We start from the raw sequence: 8,512 nt of genomic DNA on the forward strand, positions 1-8,512 counted from the left end.
TGTAATTACAGTTCATATTCTATTTTTTTAAATCAGTTTATGTTGTGGGAAGCTGAGAGACAACATAGCCATTGGTTAAAACCATTAGTTTTGTGTTCTTTTCCACTGATTTCATATAGATGTGAAATACCCCAAATAATGTGCTCATGTTAGCAAGTGTTTAGCATGCAGCTTAGAACTCTGGATCTTTTCTTATTATTTGTATTAGTTAATTTTGGTTATCATGATAAAATACTATGGTCAAAGGCAACTCATGGAAGAAATAATTAGTTTTGACTTACATTTTCACAGGAAGAGCCCATAATGGTGAAGGAGGGATGGCAGTAGCCATGTGGCTAGCCTAAAGAGCTGAGAGATTGCATCTTAACTACACCCGAAAAGCAGAAAGAGAGAACTGGTAATTATGGGAGTCTATAAGCTCTCAAAGTCATATCCTGTGATCCTCCTTAAAGGTTCCATAATATCTTCACAAAGTGCCTCTAACTGGGTACCAGATGTTCAAAAGCATGAGCCTATGGGGTCATTTCTCATTCCAACCACAGTAGTGTTTCCCTTCCACCATAAACCCCAGGAAAGGCTCCTTGAGATTCTTTTTTAAGCTTCTTATTTCTCCAAAGAAAGTCTCTTCTTTCTTGTTATTTGTTTTGAGATTCATGGGATTTCAATTCCAGAACCTGTATTTATCATATATGCCTTTTAGTGCTTAGATTACTTTCTGCATTGATCAGAAAGCTTTCAGCAGAGTAGATCTCTTCCCTGGAAAACTTCTGGGTGAGTTAATTTAGTCTTTTTATTATTCAAATCATGAAAGTCCCCAAATGGTAGGCTACTCAAATTCTCAACTTTTTTATCTGTAATCTTAAATATTTGGAGTCAGTATAATATACAGTTTTAATCTCTTTCCATAATTATCTATGGGAAAATCATAAAGGTCTATGAAAGTTCAAATTTCAGTACTGCCTGATAACTTTATAGAAACAGAATTCCAGCTGCAACAATCAATGCAACCAAGGTTGCCTTTCCAGTAAGACATCTACCCAGGAGAACTCACTTCTGTTAAGACCACTCCAGACAATATTCCCTGTCTTTTGAGTACTTCCTTCAGACAAGATAAGACTCTGGACACCAGTTGACACCAGTCAGCTATAATTACTATCAATAGTTATTCCTGTTCAGGACTGGAAAGGGAGAAACTCTCCAGTGACTCAACAAAAGTATCTGTGGTCAGTGTAATGTGAGGGCTGTGATTTAGGGAACTAGATGCTGTGCACACACAGGATGTTTTGTTTGTTTGTTTGTTTGTTTTTGTTTTTCGAGACAGGGTTTCTCTGTGTAGCTTTGCGCCTTTCCTGGAACTCACTTGGTAGCCCAGGCTGGCCTCGAACTCACAGAGATCCACCTGCCTCTGCCTCCCGAGTACTGGGATTAAAGATGTGTGCCACCACCGCCCAGCCACACACAGGATTTTAATATAAGCACAGTATGACGTATCCCTTTTCTACTTACATACACAGGATGTTTCTTAGTCTTTTGGGTTGATCAAAGGCCTTCTTCTACATCCTTGCCATAAATAACACAATAAGAGATTTCCTCAATAGTCTTTTTCTATCTAGTTCTGGTCTTTAAAACATTTGAGATTTATTTATTTACTTATAAAGTTTTGTGTGCATGTGTACTTTGGTGCCTAAGTCTGTGCAGTGCCCACAGGTGCCAGTAGATGGCACCATATCCCCTGAAACTGGAGTTGTGAACTGCCATGTAGGTGCTGGAAATTGAACATGAGTCCTCTGCAAGAGCACCCAGTGCTCTTAACCACTGAGCAGTCTCTCCATACCCTTATTTCTTGTTTTCACCATGAGTAGAAAGGGCTGAGTAGGTTGTTCAAGGAGAATAAGAAATCTTAAAGCTTTCAATTCCAGACCCACCCAAAGATCAATAAGGCATTGGAAGCACTCTAGAGAGCTGTCAGGAGTATAAATGATAGAGATCTGCCTATGAAAGACAAGAGGTTATGAAGAGCATAAATCAAAGTCTGCAAGCTCCTGTCGCTGCAAGATTTATTGAGGGTTACCGACTGTTCAGAGCTAAGGGTTGTAACAATTGTAGTGTACGGTATGCAGTGCCACCTGCTGGATGCTGATGGCATGAAAAGCAAAGGGCAGCAAGCCCCTGTGGTGATATACTGTGTACCCTAGTAAAGCTTGCATGAGGATTAGAAGACAGAGCCAGCCACTAGATTAAACACAGATGCCAGGCAATGACTCCTTTAATCCCAGCACTCCAGAGGCAGAGCTCCATCTGGATCTCTGTGAGTTCAAAGCCACCCTGGACTACATGCGATTGACTCAGTCTAGGAGAGAAACAGAGCCAGGCAGTGGTGGCACATAACTTTAATCCCAGTACTTAGGAATCACATGCTTTTAATCCCAGCACTAGGGAAGCTGAGACAGGAAATGATATGGGTGGCTGAAGAAAGGTATATAAAGCATGAGGAGACAGGAACTAAAGTCTTTCAGCTGAGGGAAGCTTTGCAGACTGAGGAGTCCTAGAGGTAAGAGGTGGCTTGTTCCTTTGTCTCTCTGATCTTTCACCATTCACCCTAATATCAGGCTCTGGGTTTTTTTTTATTAAAAGACCTATTAGAAATTCATGTTACAAGCCGTTGACCTAGGCACCTGGAGTTGTAAATGTCTGGCTTTTTATATGAAAGTGTTCATTGTAGAGTCATTGGTCTGGCTTGGGGCCTCTGTTCTCTGCCACACCATTGATGCTAGGTCCTTACTGGGACTCCTGTTGGACATCCTGTTGTTGCCCTAAAAATATGAAATGCTACACAAATTTGTGTGTCATCCATGTGCAAGGATCATGCTAATTTTCTTTGTTGTGTTCCAATTTTAGTATATGTACTGCCAAAGTGCATACAAAATTTAAGATAATTTTTAATTTTTCCTCTACTTTTCAATTTTATTAGCCATTGTTTATTCTGCTAACTTGCTGGTAAGCTTACTTTAATTTATATGCAATGGATGGCTTTGGATTTCATTCACAACATTTTATAATGTCAAATCATTTTTCTTATGTTCATGTTTTGTTGTTGTTTGTTTTTGCTCTTTTGAGGGGGCCCGCTCTTCAGATCTCAAATAAATCATACATGGAGGCTTATTTTTATTTATAAATGCCTGGCCTTAGCTTGGCTTGTTCTTGCCAGCTTTCCATAAATTATCCCATGTACCTTTTGCTTCTGGGCTTTTCCCATTCTCTGACTTCTGTAAATCTTACTATTACTCCACGGCTTGCTGTGTAGCTGGGTGGCTGTCCCCTGATGTCCTCCTCTTCTCTGGCTCCTTCTTTTCTCTCTTCTCTCTCTCCCATTCCTCCATATTCTATATATTCTCTCTGCCTGCCAGCCCCACCTATCCTTTCTCCTGCTTTGCCACTGGCCATTTAGCTCTTCATTAGACCATTAAGTGTTGTAGAAAAGCACAGTAACACAGCTTCACAGAGTTAAACAAATGCAACATAAACAACAGTAACACACCTTAAAATAATAATCCCCAATATTTCCCCATTTTTTCTAAACAAAAATGAAAGGTTTTAGCTTTAACATAGTAAGACTGTATGTATACAATAAGAACAATTATCAAATAAAGATTACATTCATAATGTACTGAATTCCAATTCATTTGTGTCTGGTAAATTTAAAGAAAATACTCCATAATCCACCTGATCTTAGTAAATCCAAAATTTTATACCTAAATTACTTTCTATTATATCTAAGAAAAACTGCAGCTGCAGCTATCTAGTCTTCAACTCTATCAAAGGCCTAAAATGGGTATAATATTATATGAGTAAATAAAAAGTGCATTGCAAACAACCTCTGAAAACCCTAGAAATGATGGAGACATCTGACTGCCTGGATAGTCACCCATAGTTCCTGTGCATCGTTGGGGCATCCATCTTCAGCCTACAGGTCCATAGTATGTGGCAGACTTTTCAAAGAATCAGGAAATTTGAAAGACTGTCCCACCTGTATTGGCAAAGTTTGTTGGTCACTTTCCTCTATGTCCTGCAGAATGTCTGGCAGTTTCTTCTGTGAAGCAGGAACCAACCAATCTTGTTTTGGCAAAGTATAGTGGTCACTTTCCAGTGGATCCTGCATGTCCAGTTTATACAACATACTGTCAAGCAGTCCAGGCAAGAGCAACTTCTTGCCCAAATGTCTAGCCTTGCCACATTGAAAGAAAACTCCAGAAGGAATTTCTTCAATGCCCATCACCTCTGAAGTAAATTGGTGCTGCCGGGAGCAGATGTGTCTTATTATCATGAAAAACCTTAGGTTAACAAAACATTTTAAATAGCATATTCTGTAGGTATTTGAAAGGTTTGAAGACCATCTATCTATCTAAAATATATCTCTGTATGATCTGGAAAGCATATCTAACATATCTACAATTTTGATTATTATAAATAACTAATCACTAACCTATGTTTCCTGATTATCCTATGTAGTTTATAATAGCCTTCAAAAATTAGAATTTTTCCTTACATTTTTAAATGAACTGCATAGGCACAATATCTTAAACAAGAACAGAAATATATGTATATATATATATATATATATATATATATATATATATATATATATACAGTGTTAATAAAATAACTTTGAATTTGTATCAATGTACTTCATTCCCCTATATGATAACACACATCCACAACCCACCAAATAACCAAAAGCCTCCAATACCCCAATATTTGGTAATGTTGATGTTGTGTGCTCTCTAAACTGCTTCCTGCTGGCTGTGTATGAAGAATCTTTAGGGTCCCAGAGAGAAAATTTTGAGATAATGACTAAGTCCTGGGAAGATATCACCTGTCAAGATTCAGAAGGTCTTTCCCTGATCAAACCTGATCAATGTCATTCCTGAAGAAATCTACAACCTCTTGTCTCCTGTGGGAACAAAGCTCCAAAGCATTTTTGATTTCTATTTGAAAAATACATTTTTTGATTTATTTTTTAAAGTTAAGATAGTCTTAAAGTGTCTAGGTAGGTTCAGTTTTGTAGTCCTCATAATCCCATGTCTCTAAGCAGCTGTTGTTTGCTTCTCAACATTCCAAAAATTCAAAATCAACACAAAAACATACAGGATCTAGACTCCCTGTGTATTTCCCATCTTACGTGTTTTTTTTTTCTTTTATATTGCTTTTAGTCTCTTTATAGATTTTATTATTTCTAAACTATTTATTTATTTCCATGACTGTTCATACCCGTTTTCTTTTTTTCTTAAGGCTATGCATACTGTAAAATACACTGGAACCTGTTTAGGGGTTTCTTTCCATCTGGACTTCTTTTACTTTGCATCATTTAGCCTTTTATTTTTTTTTTTTTTTGACTGTGTGAGCAAACCTTTAAACTGGATCCTCCATGTGCAGCTCCTAGCTGGCTCTGCCAGCTTCTCAGGTCATGAAAGCAAGGCCTAAAGCTCAAGGACTGGTCAGAGTTTTATGTCCTAGAACTGTATTCAACCTTCCTAGAGTTCAAGAATGCTGATGCTTGCACTGTGGCAGGTGTTTCTACTTAGTGGTTTTTTTTTTTTTTTTTTTTTTTTTTTTTGTGGCTACTTAGTGTACTAGTTGCTCAAGGGCTCACCAGCAGGCAGAAACACTTAAAGATGCCATATCCTCTTTTTTTTTAAGCTTTCTCAGGCACTATGGAAATTTGAGCCCCATGTTGGGTACCAAATTGTTGGTGTTTGTTTTTTACTCTTTTGGGGGGCTGTCACAAAGCTCCTGAATAAATTACACACAGAGGCTTATACTTAATTATAAATGCCCAGCCTTAGCTTGGCTTGTTTCTTGCCAGCTTTTCTTAACTTTAAATTATCCTGTCTATTTTTTGTCTCTGGGCTTTTCCCATTCTCATCTGTAAATCTTAATCTTATTCAGTGGCTTGCTATGTAGCTGCATGGCTGGCCCTTGATGTCCTCCTCCTTCTTTAGCTATTTAATTTTTTCTCTCCTCCCAGATTTCTCCCTCTATTAATTCTTTCTGCCTGCCAGCCCCACCTATTGTCCTTTGTCCTGCCTTCCCATTGGCCATTCATCACTTTATTGGACCATCGGGTATTTCAGACAGTCACAGTAACACAGGCTCAGAGTTAAACAAATGCAACATAAACAAAAGTAGCACACTTTAAAATCATATTCTCCAAAAATCTTTATTTTTTTATTATGTGGTAATTGTACCACCATCTGTATAACCTGTAACATATAACATGTCAAAGTATTTAAAGGTCAATAACATAATTACACACTATATTCTGTGGATATCGTTCTGTATAAATAAAACACTGATTGGCCAGTGGCCAGGCAGGAAGTATAGGCAGGACAAGGAGAGAGGAGAATTCTGGGAAGTAGAAGGCTGAGTTAGGGAGACACTGCCAGCCGCTGACATGACAAGCAGCATATGAAGATGCTGGTAAGCCACAAGCCACGTGGCAAGGTATAGATTTATAGAAATGGATTAATTTAAGATATGAGAACAGTTAGCAAGAAGCCTGCCACAACTATACAGTTTGTAAGCAATATAAGTCTCTGTGTTTACTTGGTTGGGTCTGAGCAGCTGTGGGACTGGCGGGTAAGAGAGATTTGTCCTGACTGTGGGCCAGGCAGGAAAACTCTAGCTACACTATATATATACTTCTGTTAAATATAAACATGTACACATATTATAATAATATATTCACATCTCTATGATGCCAATTCTCAAAAGATTGCTTTTTGGGAGTGTGTGTGTATGTGTTAGTGTTAATGAGTGAGGATGAGCATGTGAGTACATGTTCTCACAGCAGGGAGAAGAGGGCATCAGATTCCCTGGAGCAGTGGGATGTGAACCTGCTGAGTAGGTTCTGGGAATTAAATCCTGGTCCTTTGTATAAATAACAAGAGCTCTTAACCACCTAGCCATCTCTTCAGTCTTAGAAATGCTGATATTTGAGGGAAAAAAAAATCAGTCTTTCTATCATTTACATTGACTAATGCATTCTCACTTTAATACTTTTTGAATTACTAAATTTTATTTTTCACTAAGAACAGTAAACTGTAATAAAGGGGCTTTAATCTTAGTGAACGATTTGCAAGTGACTTATACAGCCATATACAGTCCCTTTGGCTTTAATACAGGCTTGTGTTTGAAAATGTGAACTTTATTAACACCAGAAAACAAAATAAAGAAAAATACCAGTTTATATTGCATGGGTGTTTCTAGTACCTGGAGACTCACAAATTAAAGGTTACTGTGATCATCGGCATTGGTGACCTTTAGAAAGAACTGAAAAGACTCATCTTTTCATTTAGAGCTTCACTTTGCAAATCCATAAAGAATGGTGTAAGGTCAGATTCAGCATTTTCATCCCAGAAAGGAGACAAATATATTTCCAAGATTAACTATAGTACTCTCTAAGAATAACACAATGAGTTGAGGCCCTCTGAGTGTGTTGAACATGTCTGGGAATTTTGTCTTGAGGAAATGGTTGGCTTGGAGTGCTAACATCAGTGGGCATTGTAAGTCAAGCAATGATCCCACTATGACTCTTTCAATTTGTTGGCAAGGAGACCACAGCTCTCTTTGGAATTGGGGTGTTATTTGAAGAAACATTTCAGTTAATTCTCTTGCCTTCCATTTCATTCTCCTTTCTGAGGAAGTAACAACTAATCTATTAGTAGAAAGTGTTCTGTCCTTGCAACATTCAGGACACTGTACACAGTAGGGATAGTTCAGAGACCATGTCCTTATCTGTGTTATTAACAAGAAAATTGAATAGCTTTACCTCACATTTATGGGAATGCCTTTGTGGAAGTAACTGCTAGAGAGATGTTTCTATACATATACAGTGAAAGGGCACAGTTGTTTTTGGTTTTGTTTCATTTATTTTTTTCTCTTTGGGGGGCCTGCTATCCAGCTCCTAAATAAACACACAGAGATTTATTCTTACTTTTGAAAGCTTGGCCTTAGCTTGGCTTGTTTCTAGGCAGCTTTTCTAACTTAAATCATCCCATTTCTATAACATGAATTCTAAAAAGGTTATTTAATAAAAAAAACCCAGAGCCAGAATATTGGGGTAAATGGTGAAAGAGCAGAGAGACAAAGGAACAAGTCACCTCTTACCTCTAGAACTCCTCAACCTGAAAAGCCTCAGCTGATAGTCCTCTAGCTGAATGAGCTTCCTCAGCCAAAAAGGCTTCAGCCAAAAGAGCCTTTAGTTCCTGTCTCCTCATGCCTTATATACCTTTCTCTGCCCAGCCAGTAAAGGTGTGTGTGCTTCCACTGCTGCCTGGCTCTGTTTCTCTCCTACACCAAATCAATCTCATATAGTCCAGGGTGGCTTTGAAATCAGAGAGATCTAGACAGATCTCTGCCTCCTGAGTGCAAGGATTAAAGGTGTGTGCCACCACTGCCTGGCCTCTATGTTTAATCTAGTGGCTTGTTCTGTTCTCTGATCTTCAGGCAGATT

The 8,512-nt window shown here is 38.3% G+C and overlaps 1 non-coding gene across 1 annotated transcript; it reads right to left on the reverse strand.

Moving 5' to 3' along the window:
- Window positions 1–2,815: 2,815 nt before the first annotated feature.
- On the reverse strand, window positions 2,816–2,918 carry LOC128100170 (U6 spliceosomal RNA). The gene has a single exon (XR_008214689.1). It is a non-coding gene; the product is annotated as a U6 spliceosomal RNA (small nuclear RNA).
- Window positions 2,919–8,512: the final 5,594 nt, after the last annotated feature.

The sequence above is a fragment of the Peromyscus californicus genome, unplaced genomic scaffold (assembly GCF_007827085.1).
Source record: "Peromyscus californicus insignis strain IS unplaced genomic scaffold, ASM782708v3 Scaffold_6__1_contigs__length_162567912, whole genome shotgun sequence".
Classification (NCBI taxonomy): Eukaryota; Metazoa; Chordata; class Mammalia; order Rodentia; family Cricetidae; genus Peromyscus; species Peromyscus californicus.